At 39.4% G+C, this 19,880-nt stretch overlaps 1 long non-coding RNA gene across 1 annotated transcript; it reads left to right on the top strand.

The window, feature by feature from the left end:
• Positions 1-3,745: 3,745 nt before the first annotated feature.
• Positions 3,746-18,639, top strand: LOC116148780 (uncharacterized). Its single transcript, XR_004132321.2, has 3 exons — positions 3,746-3,837; positions 17,311-17,628; positions 17,738-18,639. It is a non-coding gene; the product is annotated as an uncharacterized LOC116148780 (long non-coding RNA).
• The last annotated feature ends 1,241 nt before the right edge of the window (positions 18,640-19,880 follow it).

Below are 19,880 nucleotides of genomic sequence, written 5' to 3'. Positions count from 1 at the left end.
GATCATCATGTCGTCAATTCGATCCCCATAACTTTTGTTTTTTAAGCAGGTGAAATTTATTTTAAGATCTCTCTGATTAGCTTTTATTTTTTTGTTCATTTTTTTAATACATTTTTATTGAAGTACAGTCAGTTTACAATGTTGTGTCAATTTCTGGTGTACAGCACAATGCTTCAGTCATATAGGAACATACATATATTCATTTTCATATTCTTTTTTACCATAAGTTATTACAAGATATTGAATATAGTTCCCTGTGCTATATAGTATACACTTGCTGTTTATCTATTTCATATATATTAATATCTGCAAATCTCAAACCTTACAACTAACAAGATGTATCGTTTGACCAATAGGTCTCCATCTCCCCCATCCCACATTCTCTGGTAACTATCATTCCATTCTCCCCCTGATTTTAGCCTTTATAGGTTCTATATAATGATATCACGCAGTATTTTTTTTTCCTGTGTCTGACTTATTTCACTTAGCATAATGCCCTCAAGTCCCATCCAAGCTGTTGTAAATGGCCAGACCTCCTTCTTTCTCAGAGCTGCTTATTTTATCCCTCACATCTTCTTTATCCATTCACCACTGACAGATACCTATCTTGTTTCCATATTATGGCTACTGAGAATAATGCTGCAGTGCACATGAGAGCACAGAGGTAAATTGGGTGTACACATAGCTGGGTTTTCCAGGGTTTGATATGGAATTGCCTTATTTCCACTCATTGCTTTCTGGCTTTTCAGGAGGAGGGTAAAAACACAATCCAAAGAGGAAAATATCTCTGATTTTGCTATATGCTGAAAGATAGCCTGTATTTATTAACAAAATTAATCAGTTCAGCTGAGTATCCTAGCCAAATCAACTTACCAATCTATACACGTAATTTCTTACTAAATTGAGAGTCAGTGGACCAAGAGTTGAAGTGTGTATGTGTGTGTGTGTGTGTGTGTGTCCACGTGTGTCTGTGCATATGTGCAAGCATTTGTTTTTTTATGTATTCCAATAGATCCCAGTAACCTACAATTAAAAGGATTGTGTATAGAATAGTTTTCTTCAATCAGATCTATGGTCTAAATCAGTCTTTCTCAAATGGGGCCCCATTTGCATTCAGAAGAGTGTAATTCATTGTTGAGTAGACTGCCCTGCAAATGTCAGAAGTATCCTGTTTAAGATTCAGCTGAAACGGTAAACTGGAAAGACTTCATCCTTCTTCTTCTTTTTCTTCTTCTTCATCGTTGTCATCATCTTCTTTGTCTTCCTTTTCCTTCTTGTCTTCATCTTCGTCTCCTTCAACCCCTTCATCTGCTTGATCATCATCATCACGATCATCTCATTTAACCATTCCAAAACCCCTACAGTGTAAGCACTATTATTATCTCTACGACACAGTGCAAACTGGGGTTCTGAAAGGTAAGTCATCCAGCAAGGGCTGTGCTGGAATTTAAAATCAAGTATGCAAAGGCACCCAACCATTAAACTCAACCTGAACCTTCCTTAGTAACCCATCACTGATCTTCTTTCAGAAATGAATCTTTGTCTGGATCCATTTGTATTTTTAATGAATAGCAAAAGTTGGGATAATGAGTTCCATAAGTTTATCCCCCACTGTGTTAAAAAATAGTTCTCTCCATTTATCCTAAATCCATCTTTTCCAAGCTTCAAAGGGGGCCCTTTGTTCTGGAATTTGATGAAGAAGTCCATATCAATCCTCTCTGTATTCTTTTCAATTTTATAGACTTGTAGACTTTGAGTCGATCCAGCTTTGGTTTTTACAGACTGAAGAGCGTGATTCTATGATGCCCCCCCCCCAAAATATTTATCTTCATTTGGTCATTGTTATGTTCTCTAAACTCTCTCTAAATGTCTTTGAAACAAAAGACAATTTGAACAATGCAACTGAGCCACGCACGGCCAATTCCTGAAGTGAAGCCGAGCCAAGTGAACTTGACTGAGCATCCATCTAACTTTTCCAATGATACAATACGATAGCTGATCTCACACACGAGGCTCAACTCAGGACAGCACATGGAGAATGATTTTAAATGAACAGAAATTAGCCGGTGCTCCATTCTTGCCCCCAGATTTTGAAATCGGATTTAGAAGTTGTTGATCTATTTCAAATATATCCTTTGCAAGTGCCCCATGAGAAGGACAGTGCATCACTGTTTTGTTTTGTGTTAACTATTAAACCCTCAACATGATTTTGGATTCCTAGGGCCAAAGTCCTGAGTTGTATTGCAGAATGGAGAGAGCGTAGTACATTAGAAGCTCCTGGCCCTGCCTGGGAGAACTGGTTGGGAGACAGCACTCCTTTGGCTCTTTTGGAAATGAGATGGTGGTGCAAAGCTATAAGTCAGACCAGCCGTGGAAGGTGTTCCAAGAGTTGGGTAAGACGCAGGAAAGGGAAGGATAAAGGCAGAGTCTACCCACAGCTGACATCACCTTTCCCTCTGAGCCAGCTGAAGGTGCAAATATTCCTTGTAGACTTGCCTCCATCTTTGCATCCGGCTATTCACCATGCTAGGCTTAAAAATGCCCATGCTTGAGTTTTCTTAGATCAAGGACCATCCGATACCTGGATTTGTGTGAGGAAAACAGCTTGGAAAAATGACTGGGAGGTGCTTTGCCTCAATAAATGCAATTTATATGCTAAATAATCACATCGAATAGATAAAGTCTCCTTCCACTTTCTCAGTTCTATTATAACGTTGGAATTTCAGAACCCAAATATAGTGAAATATATACTTTTAAGTGATGGGTAAGGAGGGGGCGCCTGAGAAACATTACAAGGGTTCTTTTCCTGACATTATAATTGCAACAACAAGCCTGTGCTGTCATAATCACCTTTTACCCTTCTCAATGGCATGGGACGCGCTATCATTTCATTAATATAATTTCATAGAGAAACTCTGGATGCTGAGGGGGGAAGTCATTTCCCCAAGGTCACTCTGTCAGTGCTGGGAGTAGAGCTAAGCAAAGACAACGAATCCTGAATTCAAAGAATACTATTTAAGCTGATGAGCTATTCCTGTGATCAATAAAACGGGGTCCCAGGCTAAACGCGGACAACCCGAGTGTCACACCAAGATGGAAGTGAGAGATACAGCGGCAGAAATATCCCGCAGCTTAGGAAAATAATGGAAGGCAACCTCAGTACATTCTGTACCTGGAAACTGTTCAATTAAGAATTCATTTCATTTCACAGTCATTTTTGAAAAATAAATCTGTATTTCTTTATACCTTTAAGCCCAGTAGTTTTATGCATTAGGTTGATGTGCATAACAAAATGTGGACTATTTTTTAAATTGCCAGATAAGAGCTAGTATGTCGTTCCTATTTATATATTGAAGTTGTAACAATCATGGGCTTTTAATTCACTTCACCTTCAAAGATCCGAATGTTTCCAGTTTGTAATATATTGCTGGATGTGTTAGGTACACTGAGTCCGTCTGATTCACAGCTTTCTAATCGGCTATTTAGAGTTTACACCAAGCAGAAAATCAATGTATTCGAAATGTAGTAGCTCTCTTGTTAACTCTAGTCATTTGCTTAAAGAGTAATGTCAAGCTGATAATTGAAATATGGCTGAAACCGTGCATTTTAATTCAAAAGAAAAAAAAAGTGTTGGAAATATCCTCATTTGATCTTTCCCGACTCCAAACCCAAAGGGCAGATTTTGCTTCCCCAGCTTGACAGCTGCACTCAGGGATAGCCAGCCCTGGCAGAAGTGCCTGCCGATGGCAGGGGCTGGACTTCGCCCCTGTCTCAGGGATGATTTAGTCTTATTGAAGAGCTGTGGGGCTCCCAGAAAACCCTGTGATTTGCCTCTCTGTAAGTTCTGATTTATATTCTTTTTGTGGGTGAGGAATTTCCTGTGCTAACTTTACGAAAGTGAGTCCCCCCCCCCCCCCCAGCAAGATGCTTTGTTACCTTGTTGTGTCAAGGAACACAGAGTCATTTGCTGTCAAATAATAAATGTAGTCTTGCATTCGAATTTAAACACTCAGCATTCAGAGACTTACCGTGATCTTTGAATGAGAGCTGACATGTCAGTAGCTAAGGCATGTCATTGACAAACAGCTGGGGTTAGGCAAGATTTTAACCTATAAATAAGTTTGGAGTGGGGTTACTACAATTGTGTTCCAGTATGTTTAAACTTATTTATATGAAGATCTGACTTATGCTATGAGGTCCAGTATGAATAAAGGTTGAACATTTCCCAGGCAGAACTCATACAAGAAAGAGCTTTCTAACAGTTAAAACCATCTGAAGGGTGAAATGGGATACCTTGGTGACAATACTTTCCTCGAGGTAGTGTTTTCTTTGATAAACTGGATGCTTAGGGACTGTTTTAAAGACTTGACTCAAATAGAGTGTGATGAATTGTGAGGGATAGCTGACAAATGAGATCTCTTCCAATCTTTGGACCAGGGCAGGTGGGGCGTGTGACCGGGCGTGTGACCTCGACTCTTCCTACTGTCTTGTGTTTGTTCTGAATCTGTCTTTCTTTTCTTTCTTTCTTTCTTTTTTTTTTTTTTTGGAAAATGTTGGTGCTTAATGTCGTGCTTTGTACACAGTAGGCACACGATAAGTGTTTATTGACCTGATGATTAGAGTACCGTGGGTGGAAAAGCCAATAACATTGACAATCAGAAAAAGGATAAAGTCCTGGAGAGGGCAATGAGCTCCTCTGTAAATCATCTTTAGGTAAACCATTGCTGCTTTTATAGTCAACAAATCTAAGCAAAATTGACTCTTGCTAGATTCTGCCCAGAATTGTGTCAGTTCCTTCAAATGCTGAATCTCAGCTCGTTCTATAATCAAACAAGAAGCTACTTAATGTGTTAAAAATATGTTGGTTGCTGAGAAGCAATGGCCAAAAAAAAAAAAAAAGTATCCTGTTGAATTTTCAGGAAGGAAGCCAAAGATAATAGAACATAATCATCACATATGGAATATGGTCAAATGTTGAAATGACAATTTCCACTCCTGTTCAGAAGGTCACTGGATCCCTGTCACGGGGATTAAGTGAGCAATACGCCACCTTCCTGGCTCTCTCTGCAGCTTAATGTTTTCCAAAACCTACTTTTTAGGACAGAGAAAGGACATAACAAAGAAGCAATGTAAACCAATCAAGGAAAGGGCTTTTCTTGCAAGCCTGGTTTACAGTGGTTCTCAACAAGGGCTGATTTTGCCTTCAGGAGATATTTGTCAATATCCGGATATTGACTGTTGAGGCTGAGAGTGGGCGTGGCCCCGGCGTCCTGTGCACAGAGGTCAGGAATGTGGTTTAACGTCCTAGGAGGTACAGGGCAGCTCCTTTCAACGTGAAGTCATCCAGCATAAAATATCACGAGCTCTGAGGCTCAGCAACCCTGGATTGTGACTCTGGATAACTAAGAATGTATTTTAAATAGTGAGCAAGCAGACAAGACATGGTCTAGATCATTCGAGTCACCAAATTACCTTTTTGTTTTTCCATAAAACAAAAACAAAAACATATAATTAAATTAACTAAGGACTTTTGGCTTCTGGTACTGAATGTGTGTCCTTTTCACTTCTCTTTGATGCCGAAAATAAAGTGAAACAGAAGAGAAGAAAGGGACAAGAGGTCACAGGGGAGAAGCAGACAAAGAGAAAGAGAGTGGGAAGGAGTTTATAAAGGAGGAAGGGAGAAGCAAAAGGAAAAAGGGGGAAAAATGAGGGAAAGCAGGAAGTGGAGGAGATGGGCTGACAGTATAAATCAGAATTATGCTTTTATTATAATGAGCATTATGGATAATCTTTGATTATTGGAAGAGAACTCTTAACTCTCCTTTTCTCTCACTTCTATGAATTTCTCAGTGGAGCCGATTACCACACTTGTCACAAAGAATGAGAAGAGATCTTCCCGTATTGAATGTTATGAGAGTGCGGTGCCAACATAAATTAAACATAGGGCTTCATTCGATGGAACCTCGTAAGAGCAAGTCGTCCCCGTGCCCCGTGTCTGGAGTAGCAGTCTCTCTCCATCACCGTCTCTCCCTAAATCTCAGCCCTATCTGACATGCTCTTTGTTTATGTGTTGGCTTTAAAAGCAAAGCTGCTTCATTGAGGATCAATTCACGTACCATACAATTAATCCATTTAAAATGTGCAATTTGATGGTTCTTTGTGTATTCACAGTATGCAAAACCATTACCAAAATCAATTTTGTAACATTTTCTGCATCTTCAGAAGAACACCTGTACCCTTCAGCTATCACCCTTATGTTTCCCCAGTCTCCCCTTTCCAGCCCTAAGCAACCACTAACCTACTTCGTCTAGATAGAATTGCCTATTTTCAACATATGTTATCTTCTGAGAATTTTACAGTTCAGTACTTAACACTTCAGTCTTCGATCCATTTTGAGTTAATTTTTGCATATGGTGTGAGGGTTTCAACTTGATTCTTTCACATGGGGCTATTTATTTAATCCAGAACCATTTGTAGACAAGACTATTTATTCCCCCATTGAATGATCTTGGTATCCCTGTTGAAAATCGGTTGACCATAGACATGGGTTTATATCTGAACTCAGTTATATTCCATTGATCTATGTGTCCATTTTTATGCTGTTCCACACTGTCTTGATTACCGTTGTTTTGTAGTAAGTTTTAAAATCAAGAAGTGTGAATTCTCCAGTCCTGTTCTTTTTCAAGAGTATTTTTGGCCATTCTGGGACCACTGCAATTCCACATGAATTTTAAAATCAGCTTGTCAATTTCTACAAAGAAGCCAGGTGGGATTTCTGATAGGAGTTACATTGAATCTGTACATTAATTTCAGGAGTATTGCTACCTTAACAACATTAAGTCTTCTGACCTATGCATATGGGATGTTCTTGCATTTTTTACATTCTTTCAATCATGTTTTGGAGTTCTAAAGAGTGGATTATGATTGTATCAGCAGATGTGGAAAAAGCATTGACAAAGTCAAGGAGATTAAAAAAATCCAGATCACATTATACTCAATGATGAAAGTCTGAATGCTTTCCCCCTAAGATCAGGAATGTACAACTTTCTTTGTTCTCATCACATCAATTCAACATCATGCCAGAAGTTCTAGCTATGGCAATTGCATAAGAAATATGAATAAAGTCATCCAGATTGGAAAGAAAAAAGGAAAATTCTCTGTGCTTTTCTTTCTGGATTTTTTTTTAAATCTCCTTTATCAGTTTGAGGAAGTTTCCTTCTATTTCTACTTTGTTGCATGTTCTTATTGTAAAAGTTTGTTGGACTTTGTTGATGCTTTTTCCACATATGTTGATGCAATCATGTTAAAACATTTTTTGGGGATGTGATATATTACATTAGTGTATTTTCTGATGTTGAATCAACTCTGCATTCCTGTGATAAATTTCACGTGGACATGGTGTATAATTCTTTCACAGTGTTACTGGTCTCAGTTTGCTAATATTTCGTTAAAGACTTCGGAGTCCTTACTCTTAAGAAATATCGGACTGAAATGAAAAGTAACCTTTTAAAATTGTATAAAAATAAAAATTAATTTAAAAAAAAGAAGTCAGAAGAAAAGAGAAATATCAGACTGGAGTTTTATTTTTTTGTGATGTCTGTCTGGTTTCCTATCATGATTAAACCGGCTTCATAGAATCAGTCGGGAAATGTTTTCTCTACTCTATTTTTTGAAAGAGGTCTTGAAGAATTATTATTAATTCTTCTTAAATGTTGGGTAGAATTTATCTGCGAAGTACCTGGGTGTGGGCATTCCTCTCTGGATAGTCTAATTCATTTCTTTACATATTATTGAGCTGCCTGTTTCTTCTTGAGTCCATCTCAGGAGTTTGTGTTTTTCTAAGAATTTGTGTATTTCAACTGTGTTGTCTAATTTATTAGCATAAAATAGTGTATATCACTTTATAAATAGGACTTTTTAATTTTCTGTAAACTTAGTAGTAATATGTCCTTTTTCGTTTCCAGTTCTAGTAATTTGAATCTTTTTCTGTTTTTTCTTCAATCAATCAAGCTAAAGGTTTGTCAATTTTGTTGATCTTTTCAAAGAACCCACATTTCATTCCATTCATTCTTTTTTTCTGTTGTTTTTCTATTCTGTCTTATTAATATCCATTCTAAGTGTTACTGTTTCCTTCAATCTTCTTCCTTCAGGCTCATTTTGGTTTTGTTTGTTTGTTTATTTTGTTTTATTTTGCTCTGTTTTTCAGGTCATGAGGTAGAAAGATAGGTTATTTATTTGACTCTTTCTTCTTTTTTGCTCCTGGCATTTACAGCTAGATATTTCCTTGGGTGTGCTGCTTTAGCTGCATCCCCTAAGTCTGGGGTTTTGTGTTTTCATTTTCATTCATTTAAAAATCTTACCTAATGCATTTTTTTTCCTTTGACCACAAGTTGCTTAGGAATGTGTAGTTTAATTTTTCACATCTTTTTGAGTTTCCCATATTTCTTTCTGTTGTTGGTTTCTAATTGTATTCCATTGTGGTCAGAGAACATACTTATTTCCATCCTTGAAAATATATTCAGGTCTACCCTGTGGCTCAGCACGTGGTCTAACCTGGTGGACGTGTCAGGTGCCCTTAAGGATACTCTGCTGTCGTGGGCAGTGCTCGGAGACGTCTGTGAGGTCTGGTCAGCTACCGGGTGGCTCAAACCTTCTATTTCTTTGACTTTCTGCCTACTTATCCTATCCATTATGGAAAGCCATTACTATCAAATTGTCCGTTTCTCCATTCATTTCTGCCAGTTTTTGTTTGGACGGTTTGGATTACCTTTCGTCTGTCTTCTCTGTCAGGAAAATGGTGCATTTGTGCTATTCACTGCTATATTTGTAACACCTAGAACAATGTATGTCACACAATAGGTCATTATTATATAATTAACACATTAATGTTTTAGTAACTATATTGTAGGCCTTATGAACAAAGGAAGAAATAAAGGCAAATTTGAGTTCACTTTTGAAACTGACACCAATCCTTACCACAAGCTTGCACATCAGGCTTTGGCCGTCCACAGCCTCAGTGAGTTTTACTGACCATAGCAGGTGTGGAAAGCTCCACACAGCCTCTCGCTGGAGTGACCAAGACAGGAAACCCCTGGGGCGAGTTTGAGGTTGTCCCTGGATACGAGGACAATGTGGATTTCAGTGCCAACCTTGAATGATTAAGGTCATTGGAAATGCTGAGAAGAACAGTTAAGAATCAGGAGTTTGTTTTTTGAGGATAGATGATAACAAATGTTCTAAAATCAGGCATAAAGCCTCTAAATTTGCTTCATTGTACAGTATTATACCAGGAGGGGAGATTTCTTTCTGACCTCAGCTGGTGGTCAGTTTATGCCCTGATGTCCACGATTTAATGGTCTGTATCATTTTTATCATGTCACTGCCAGTGTCATTCTTACTCATATGAGTGCCTAATCCTCTTGTTGAATACTTATCCCTGCTAATTATTTCTACTGCATCTGAAGCAAGCCACTCATGGCCCAGGCTTAAGGATGGGAGTGCCTCCTCCCTGGAGCAAAACCAGAAAAATAGGAAAAAAAAAAAAAAAAAAAAAAGACATCTCAAAGTCCATGGCCAAACATACTTTTGTTTATGGTACAGAAACTCAACATAGCATTTTGGTAAAGGTCATGTAGCTTTATTAAAAGAAGATACTTTCCTTGCTTATTTTTATGTCACCTTATTTATATCATTTCAAGAGAGAGAGAAACCATCATTCGATGTCTCAGCAAACCACAATGAAGTGCGGAAAATAAGTTTGACCTAAAATACATAAATAAGTTAAAACAAAGGAAGATACCTACGTGTCACTTCTCAGGAAGGTCAACCGAGCCGTTCAAGACCCTCTCGTACACGAGCACTCTGTCAACTTCCTCTAACAGATGCAAGGAATGAAGCACTGAGGACCAGATAAAACCAGGCTCAAAGAGACAGCAACTTAAATACTGACATGCTCCCCCAGAGCACAGGTAACCCAACATTGCTCTTGGGTTTTACGAGCATGAAGTCAGGATTCCATGTTCTGCCTGCAAGTTTGTAGCAACAAGTCGCTCCACCTCTTCGGGGCTCAGAGTCTCCTCAGTTGTAAAAGTTAAAAAACATTTTGCTCCATCTCAGAGTGGGTGTGTCTGGCTTGATTATAGCCACGGGAAATGCCAGGTGAGTTAAGACATCCTTCTGGTCCTCAAGGAGATGTCGTTGAGCGGAGCAGAATTTTATCAGCATTCTCTTCTTACTCTGGATGTCAAGGAAACGTTATCATGGAATCTCAGTTTTGAAGGGGAGTTGGAACCCATCTAGTTCAAAGTTTCCACTTATGTATGAGCCTCTGTTCTGATATTCTCAGAAGTGGGTGAGGTCATCCTGAGAACCCCCTCTGAGGCAGGCGATATCCTGTCTCACTAGGCAGCTGTTTTCAATATTCCAAAACATGTCCAGTAGAACTCACTCTTTGGAATGCCATTCAGGAACGAATAAACCTAGAACATGACCTCAGTGAACTCGAGGAGTGGCAGCTGAGATCCAGGGGGAAGCAGACAGGATCACAAGCTGCAAAATGTAGTTTTTAGGGGAAAGTGAGGGAATTAACACATTTTGAGGCTTCTTGGGTGCCAGACGCTGTAGTGGGTCTTTTGCTGACCACAAGACAGGGAGGCAGGTAGGAAGTGCCCATTTGATGGATAAGAAAACTGAGCCCCCGAGGTGGAGTCATCTGGCCATTGTCACGGATTGTAGGTGGCAGAGGTGAGGTTAATTCCTTGTCTCCCTGAATCTCCCAAGCACAGAACATCATGCTGCCTCCCTCTGCTGATTTTGTCCCCATCGATTTGCCTAATTTTGCAGAGTAATTTGGGGCCACTCAATTGACCTCGTGGAGATTCATTTTCCTCTAGCTCAGAACTGATGAGACACCCCCTGCACAAAACTGTGATGTAGATAGTAAACCTCAAGTTTATTAGCTCTACAGCTGTTTCCACCTCAAGAGTCTGTTTCTCAAAAGAGGTCGTGTCCCATGCCCTGATGTCATTCCCATTCTGGGCAGAGATGATTTACCAGGGTTTAATAACGTGTGGCCAAGATCTAACCACAGATAACCAGCTGATGCATTGGCACAACAGACACAAAATGAATGATGTCTATCTTTTATTTAATACCAGTGGCCAGTGTAACCATGCTTTAAGACGAAGGCTAGATAAAGGGAAATAAAAAAAGTGATAATTGCAAATTTGAGATTAGTTATCATGCAATAGTGATCTACACTCTGACAGTTTAAACAATCTTCATGCATTATGAGGTCTGCTTCTGCGGTTTTCTTAAACCATCTGACACACCTGATCAAACGGCTTTACAAAAATAAGCTTTACTATCTAACTTAGGTAATTAGGAGTATGTTTATTATAATAGGAATACAATTTACTGGCGCTCTGAATGCTAGTCTGCATAATTAATAATGAAACATGTTTTAATGAACATTTATTAGCAGTATGAAATACAAATGTCTTGTAGATCAGCTACCATCTAGGAAAATTTCATTTGTTCCCTGAGATTAAAAAGCCCTGCTTTACCACTATCAGTGTTTCAGTCTTGACAGCTCAACAATCTGTTCTGCGAAACTCATTAATTTGAACTCCCACCAATATGTACACGGTGATAATTCAGATGGTGGTGGGGCTGAAGTCTGCCTTTGTACTATCAGTGAAAAAGAGTTTGCAAAATAAATTAGTCGTGTAAATAAATTATATAAAGTTCTGTTTAGCCACTTAAAAGAAATTTTTTTTCAAATATCCTAGCACCGTGCATTTGCATACACATGATTAATATGCCAATTACAAATGAGTCTTACCTATTCATTCAAAGGGACTCAGTCCCTGGCTTACCAAAAAAATGGCAATAAATACTGAGCATCTACTAAATATAAGGTGATGCATTAAGAACTTACAGGGGTACAAAGAAATTTAGGAAATGAGCAATTCTCCCAAGAAGGCTGTATGCTCATCCAGTGGTTCCTAACACTCGCTCCGTGTCAGAAACATCTGGGAAAAGTTTTTAAAATATTAATATACAGGCTCCTCACCTAAGAGCTGTGATTTAATGAATCTGGGTTGAGGCCCAGGCAAACATTAGAAAGTGATTATTTGGAGTTAAAGCATTATAGTTCTTCAAATAGAGTCTTTTAAAATGCAAAACCTCCAGTGAATATCAATGCATCGTGTTGTCGTCAGCCTTCTCGTCTTCCTGAACAGCATTGTCAAGACTGCTTTCTCCTAGTTTCCTGGTTTTGGGGGCTGGCAGGGACCTCTAGGTGTGACCTCTATACTGTCCTCAAGGTGAGCATATACTCTTGGTGGCCCAGGGCAGTCTTGGTTTATACCTATCAGTCTGCCATGGTTATTAGTGGTGCAGACTCCATGCATCCTCAAAAGTGTCTTGGTTTGGACATTAAATTATATGTTACCCAGACTCTCCTATTAATCCCTAAGCTCCTCTTAATCACCTCTAGGGCCCTCCTCTTCCTCTCCATCCTCACAAACCCTTTTCTAACCCTGTACCATTTCATTTCTTGCATCCAAGCTCATCACTTCCCAGTGACTCACCATGGAACCCTTTCCTTGCAACTGGTCAAGCCGTCACCATTGCCATCAAAATGAACCTCCCACTACTTTACATGACAAGCTGGGTCCCCCATGATTTGTTCTCTGCCCATTTTCAGACCCCTATCTCTAGCTCCTCTGTCTCTGGGTCTCCACATAGTGAATACACGCCTCCATTGGAGATAAATTCAAAATACTAACCTAACACAAAGGAATGAGCTGCAGTAACTGGTCTGCTTCCTTGGACCCGACTGGTCTGACAGTGCGTGAAGTCCTCAACATTCTGCAGTGACCTTGAATGAATAAGTCGCCCAATATCCACGTTTAACTAACACAACCTGAAACGTTACTGTGTGTTTTACAGAAACTATACCGTGGCTCATTGTTCACCGCAATGCGGCGGGAGTACGTTCATCACAGACTGTTTTGAAGATGATTTGTTCTATAGATATGATGGTAGTTGTTATAAATATTGCGAGGAAATATCAGTTATTTCTAGTTCCCCTAAGGTCCTAAGTAAAATAGGGGTAATAAGATAAAAGATACACCTGTTTACATGCATCCACAAGTCATTGCTCTTATTCCAGATTATACGCCAATTACTGATACTGAGATATGTCTTTCAAGCAATACATTTAAACTTTCATTCTGACTGATGGCCTGTCCTAAGATTTGTCCAAAATATCTTCATTGGAATAGTTATAAGGAGACTAATTCTGTTAAAACCAGAACTAATCTTAGCTTCAAGTCAAGAAATTCCAAGCTCAAAACTCGAGGTCTGTTGAGGAAATTAAAATTCAATTGACTTTATTTGATGGGTATTGTCAGAAGCCTTGTTCATTCAGGTTTACTGTGCCGACTTAAAGTCACGTTTTAAGTGAAGAGTGACTTCTGAAAGATAAAAAGCAAATAAAAGTAAGTTTATGTTAATTACTTAAATTTAGTAAGAATTTGTATATTACTTTCATAAAAGGTGTTTGTGGCTGTGAGTAACTGTGTGTGTGTGTGTGTGTGAGAGAGAGAGAGATAGAGAGAGAGAGAGAAAGGCATTCAGAAATAATGAAAATCTGGTTTTCAAATACAATGTTCCTTTTTTTTTCATCATGACTCCGGGTTTATTAGTTCCTTAGGTAACATTGTATTTCAAATACATTGTCTTTCAAATACAAAAAATACAAAAAAAAAAAATTGTATTTCAAATGCAAGGTACCTTAGGTAACATTGTAGACTGCAAAATTTATAAGCCAAAGTAGTTTCATAAAGTCCATTGTGGTTCTTTGAAAGTTTACTTATTTAATTATTATAAGGATAATATCTGAAACCTTCGATAATCACTCATCTTTGAAGCACCGATTTTGCTAGGAGACTGTGTAGGCCTCTAACAGGAAATCTGAAATTTAGCAAGGAATAGAAAAAGTAGTGAGTTAATAATTATTGTACTTGGAAAAAAACAAAAGCTGATGGTTGAGTTAACTGTGCATGTCTAAGAGGAGAAAAAAGTAGGTGACTTCGTTGTGAACACAGACTACAGTGAGATAGAATCTCCAGTTTCTCTCTATGATCTGGACCCCAAATACACAGATCCTCATAAAATTTCAAATTAAACACTTGGTCTAGGTCTTGAGGAAATTGGCAGGAGGCGGCTCGTTTTTGCAACAATCATCTTGAGGGCACATGTTTCCCCATCTTCATACTACGAGATAAATTTACTTTCTTGGCTGAGGAGGATCAGAACGCATTGATAATGAGACAGGAGATAAAAGTTATGAACCCAAAGCAGGTAAACACACCCTGAACTGAAGAAGCAAATTTTGTACCAAGTTTATGAACTCCTCTGAAATGTGATTTCAGGGACACTGAGACTCTCTCTCGTAAACTCCTCTCCTCTTCTCGAGGCCTGAGCATCCCCTCCTCTAACATGTGGGCTCCCCAGGACAGACGTGCTGCTTGATCTTTTATCAGCCCCAGAAAATTGAGTGTAAATAAAGAAATGGGGGGAAATACGGCAAAGGGAGGGAATGGGCTGGAGAGAGTAAAATGTCACACAACTACTGAAACAGGAAAGAGCTGTGAGTTAAAAAAGGACACACCTTGGTGACTGGAATGGAACGACAACTTTGCCAACTTCAGAATTGTGATGTGTTGATAAACTAGTTGAGGGCTAATGCCCGTGACCAGAGGCTTGGTTTAAAATACATAAATATCGTACTTCAAATTCTAACAGATTGCTAAGCATAATAAACTGGGGGAACTACCATTTTGCCCTACATTTGACCTTAGAAATAGCAAACCTTCCTTGGCTTATTGCTGTCTGGACAGATGACATTGTGACCGTGCTGTAGGAGGCAGGTACCATCTATTTCCTGAACCAATTCCTCCCTCCACTCAAACCAACCATGCACCCAAGGACTTTGAAACAAGCCACAGTTTAGCTTTCATGGATGGACAGTTCCATTTCTAGTGAAAAGGGAATGTGGAAGCCCAAAAGGTTGACATCCTTCCAAATGTAAGACTTCGGAATTTTCCAAGAATCTGTCCCATCAACAGGACATTGACTTAGGGAATCTGGCCCTTCTCTACCTCCAGTTAACAACTGTAGAGGATTAACTCCAAGCCTGCCTAGATAATTCTCTACCTTGAGGTACAGTCCAAAATTAAAATCTCTTGAGTTAAACAACGTAAGCTGTGGACCACACAGCCATAGATAGAGTGTCTATTGAATGTTCATAATGAAATTGTCTCCATATGACTTTGTCCATAACCAGCCCTTTTGTTTTGTGGGTTTATAAAAAGCTTTTGAGGGATTGGACACATATTTTAAAGCTAGCAAACTGCCGATCCGTTAGCGCAGAAATTACCTGCAGCAGAGCCAGACGTGCAATCATCGGGAGTAATACTGCAGGAAGCAATTTAAGTTAACAGAAAGATAACCAGCCCACGTTACATTTTCAGATTACAGATGGCGACAGAAAGCACCAAGAAACCATGGTCTTGGGCCAATCACCAACTCTAGAGTGAGAACAAGGAGCCTTTCTCTCCCCAGATCCAAGATACCTCAGCCATGTCCTTTTAGCCACATATCCTGTGCCCTGTGCAGGCAGCTCTATTGGTTAATTTCCTGGCAATTCCTTCACTGATGATCTGTTGAAATGTAACTTAAATCCCTCTCGAAAAGGCAAATACCCTTTGCCCTCAATCCCCTCCCCTGAACTTCCATAGCAGATTTGCCTCTAACTGTCTGGATACCACGTTTCTCAATTCCTCTGCCCAGAAGAATGGAGTCAGAGGCTGCCTTGGTATGTTTGCAAACTGAGTAATGGCAGGTAAATTTTATTACTCTTGCGCAAAAGCCCGCGGAAGAATGCAAGGGATAGACTCCTGCCTCCTGGAGCAGTTGCTCCACAAATTTAATATAATTTTCTTTTAGGTATTTACTAACATCACACCTTCCAGCGATCAATTGACGGTAACTCTGCCACAACGTTCCACAGGTAGTTTTGTACTGTTATGATTCAAAAGGTGCGAACAGGACCGGATTTAAGGTACAACTAGGCAATCAATCCAAATTCACACCCACTTTCCAAATGATCTCAGACCCAGGAGTTCCTTCTATTCTTAGATATTTTTCACTGTGGTTCTGAAATTGCTCTTGTGAATACAACACCTGGATCTGTTATCAGCTTGTAATTAACATCCATAATATCCTCTTCAGAATCCCCAGAGTTGGCTTCTATACATATCTCCTGGGCCAGAATTTTACTCCATGTCAGGCTCAGATCAGTAAGGTCAGCTTCACTGGTCCAGCCTCCCTTAGAGATAAGGATTGTCATTTCCTCTAAGCAAGGGAGAAGGGAGAGGCAGGTGCAAGGTGGGCATGCCCTGGTACCTGTCATAGACACTTGGATGCCCAGTGAGATATGCTTTGGTTTGGTTTTGACACTACCAGGATGTCAGGCAGACCTTCATATTATCAGGTAGAGCACAGAATTAATAACCCTGTGAAGCCATTAAATGTCTACCCTAACTCTACATTCCCTCCCACCCATACCCCAACTTAAGAGGGAGCTAAAGTCAGGATTTTTCTCAAAAGAAAAACTTTGTGTGAGGCCAAGGTAAGTAAGAATTCTGATTCTGCAGAAAATGGGAACTTCAAAGTCATTTCGTCTATCCACAGCCTCTATATATTTCAGATCCAAATAAATTCAGTCATGTAAGGAAAGAGTCGCAGATCCAGTCAGTAAGTTATCACTCAGCTAGTTAGCAGTTCTCGGGTCCTCTGCTTTTCCTGAGAGCCTTTGCAGGAGACCAGCTGTCTGTTTCTTTGCTGTAAACTAGTCAGTTTAAAAGCAGTCCTAGGAATGGGACCTGTTCAAGAAAGAATGGATTTTATGCCCTGCTTATTGCCTTCCAAATGCCAGGAGCTTTTCAGAGTAATAGCAACTGGTGTAAAAAGAGAATTTGAAATAAAAGAAGCTTTTATTGCCCCAGAAAGAGGCTGCCCATAAACTTTCCACCTGCCTTAACCACTGGGGAATGTGTGTGTGTGTGTGTGTGTGTGTGTGTGTGTGTGTGTATGTGTGTACATATACCAACGATTTCTGGCCAATGAGAATTTACCTTTCCTATTAGCCTCATATCCCCCGGAAAAACATACATGGTAAAAACAGAGCAGGAAAGCAGGATCAAACTTCTTTAACTGCAGCTGTCAAATGTATTCCAGCCGAATGCTTCCTGCACTCTGTCATCAAGAGGACATTTTACCGCCGGTACTGACGCCTTCCCTGGTGCAAAACCTTTCATCTCGGAATATCAAAGATTTTTGCAAGCACTAATTCATTAATTAAGCCTCTTGATGACTGTTCAGAGAAAGAGAGAAGAAAAATGTATTTCAAAAAGAAAGAGGCTTAAAATTTGGGTGGTTTGGGTGGCGGCTTCCGTGAACAAAGACTGACATTTCACGCGTGTCATTGTGACTCCCCCACAAATCCGTCACTGAATCCAGAACAGACCTTGCTATGAGGATGCAAGTGTTTTTCAGGTAAATGTTGCAGAGATGTGTCTTTCATTTCTAATGAAACTTCTTCGTGGCACTCGGTCACATCATTTTTCTCTAATTCTGTTGTTCCTTTGTTCTGCTTTGCTAATAGAATGTGAAACCTGGTGAATTTGCTGAGATTTATCGGTTCACTTTGGAGTTGCTGTGGAAGACTGTGGTGCTAAAACCCTACCCCTGGGGAGAGGGAAGCCTGCCTTGGATTTGAGCCAGGTTTTCAAGAAACTGCCTTCAAATGCAAAGCCAAGAAAAATGGTCGACTCTTTTGGTCTTAATTAGTTGAAATGCTGAAACTCAAAATCAGTCAACATAAAACATTATCGCCCCAGGTCCAAATAAAAATAAAAGAGACTGGAAAATATTTCCACTCTTTCCACCACCCAACATGTGTACTGTAAGTAAAGTTACAGCCAATCCAGGACCAGGATGTTGCTGCTTTGAAACAAAGGATTAGGAAGTGGTGTATGGAAAATGCTAGGAATGTGTGCCCAGAATCACACCGTCATTTTCCTACCCAGAATCACATATACAAGACTCATCATTATACTTTCTGCATCCATCCAAATGCATCTGTGGGTTACCAGAATAATCACTGGTAATGTCAAGAAGAATCTAATTAATTGGCCATGAACACCCCAGTTTGTAAACCCACACTTTGAATGACTATGACTAAGCCAGTACAGGCACCGTGCTGGGATCACATCTGATTCTTTCAAGGTTCTTAGAAATTAATATGTATGTCTACAAAACACACACTAGGGTTTAATTATGTCTATTAATCAATTCATTTTTAAACTTTCTCCCCTTCTCTGTCTTTCAACTCTTGACCATGTAGCTGAGCGGTGAAATGTGGAGTAATGCAACAAGAATGAAAATTTTGACTTCACCCCATAAGTCCTGTGTGACGTTGGGGGAATTCACTTAACTTGTCTAAGATTCACTTTCCTAACCTACAAAATGGAAGCAATCCCAGTAATGACTTTGTGAATAAATGTTATACACATGGACACCCAGAGACTCCCATTTGGGTCTATCTTCGCGCTTCTTGGAGCAGATCACACCCCAGATTAGGTAAAGACTTGGAGCCCTCATTAAAGAGAGGATGATGCCTAGAGCCCACCCAGAAATACATTATGCAAAGCACATTCCTACATCGAAACACGTTAAAAGGAATAAATGTACCAAGGGACAAAATCTAAACAAGGCTCAACAAACAACGTTGCATTTTTGAAAATGAGCAGAGTAGACAATCCAGAAACAATGCGTAGAGCCACTCTGTGTCCCTGTGTGATGCCTTTGCAGTCAAACTCTGAAGCTGAAGACTAAATTATCCCAAAAGGAAGGGAGGTCTCAGAAATCTATGCCGATACCCCTTCAAGGTGAAGAGCCAAGTTTAATGCTCTCCTAACCACAGTGGTAGACAAATCTTGGTAATTTTTGTTACCATTTATCAGGCATACATTGAGTGGTTTTTGTGTGCTTGATTCTGTAATAGAGTGTGTTTAGAAAAATCCAAAATATAAGATCCCTTCCTTCAAACACTTCATGTTCTAGTTGGGTTGCCAGAGTATGTATTTGTGAAAAGCTCCATTATAATATAGAACTTCGTGTGATTAATCTCAAAGGAATTTGACTGTTTTTGCTGTGAAAGTTTGGGGGACAGTGAGTACACTGTGGGCTCGCCTGATCAAAAAATCTGACATGATGGAAACACATGAGCTTTAAAAGTCCAGTAAAGACTGGAAGACAGAGAATCTGGAAGGGACATTTTGGGTGTATAAACAAGAGTAAATCACATAAACACAATGAAGGAACCAAATGGCCGATGAATGTAAGGTGTGGAAAAATGAGAGGAAGTTCTGTGAGGCAGGATGGAAAAGCAAAACACATTTTGGTTCCTTTAGACTTTAAGTCAAGTAAAAATCACCATATTCCAGCAAAGAGATTTGCAAAATTTACATGAGATAATTGGGAAAATAATAAAAGACAGTCTGACTGCAAGATAATATGAGCCAGCGATGAGCTATGTGGTTATTTAAAGACTAAAAAAAATTTGAGTCACATTAATAGAATTACAGTGCCTTGAAAGCAGAAGAGAAACAGACCGTGGTCAAAGAAGTACACTTAATTCTAGGTACCACATTTTAGTTACAAACTAAACTCATCAAAAGTGAATCCAGGCAAGACGTTGGACTAGAAACGAGTTTAATAAGTAAGCAACTAGGAACTCTGCCTTT

The sequence above is a fragment of the Camelus dromedarius genome, chromosome 32 (assembly GCF_036321535.1).
Source record: "Camelus dromedarius isolate mCamDro1 chromosome 32, mCamDro1.pat, whole genome shotgun sequence".
In the NCBI taxonomy this organism is placed as follows: Eukaryota; Metazoa; Chordata; class Mammalia; order Artiodactyla; family Camelidae; genus Camelus; species Camelus dromedarius.
The sequence above is the reverse complement of the archived record's forward strand: the minus strand, read 5'-3'. Positions and strand labels throughout refer to the sequence as shown.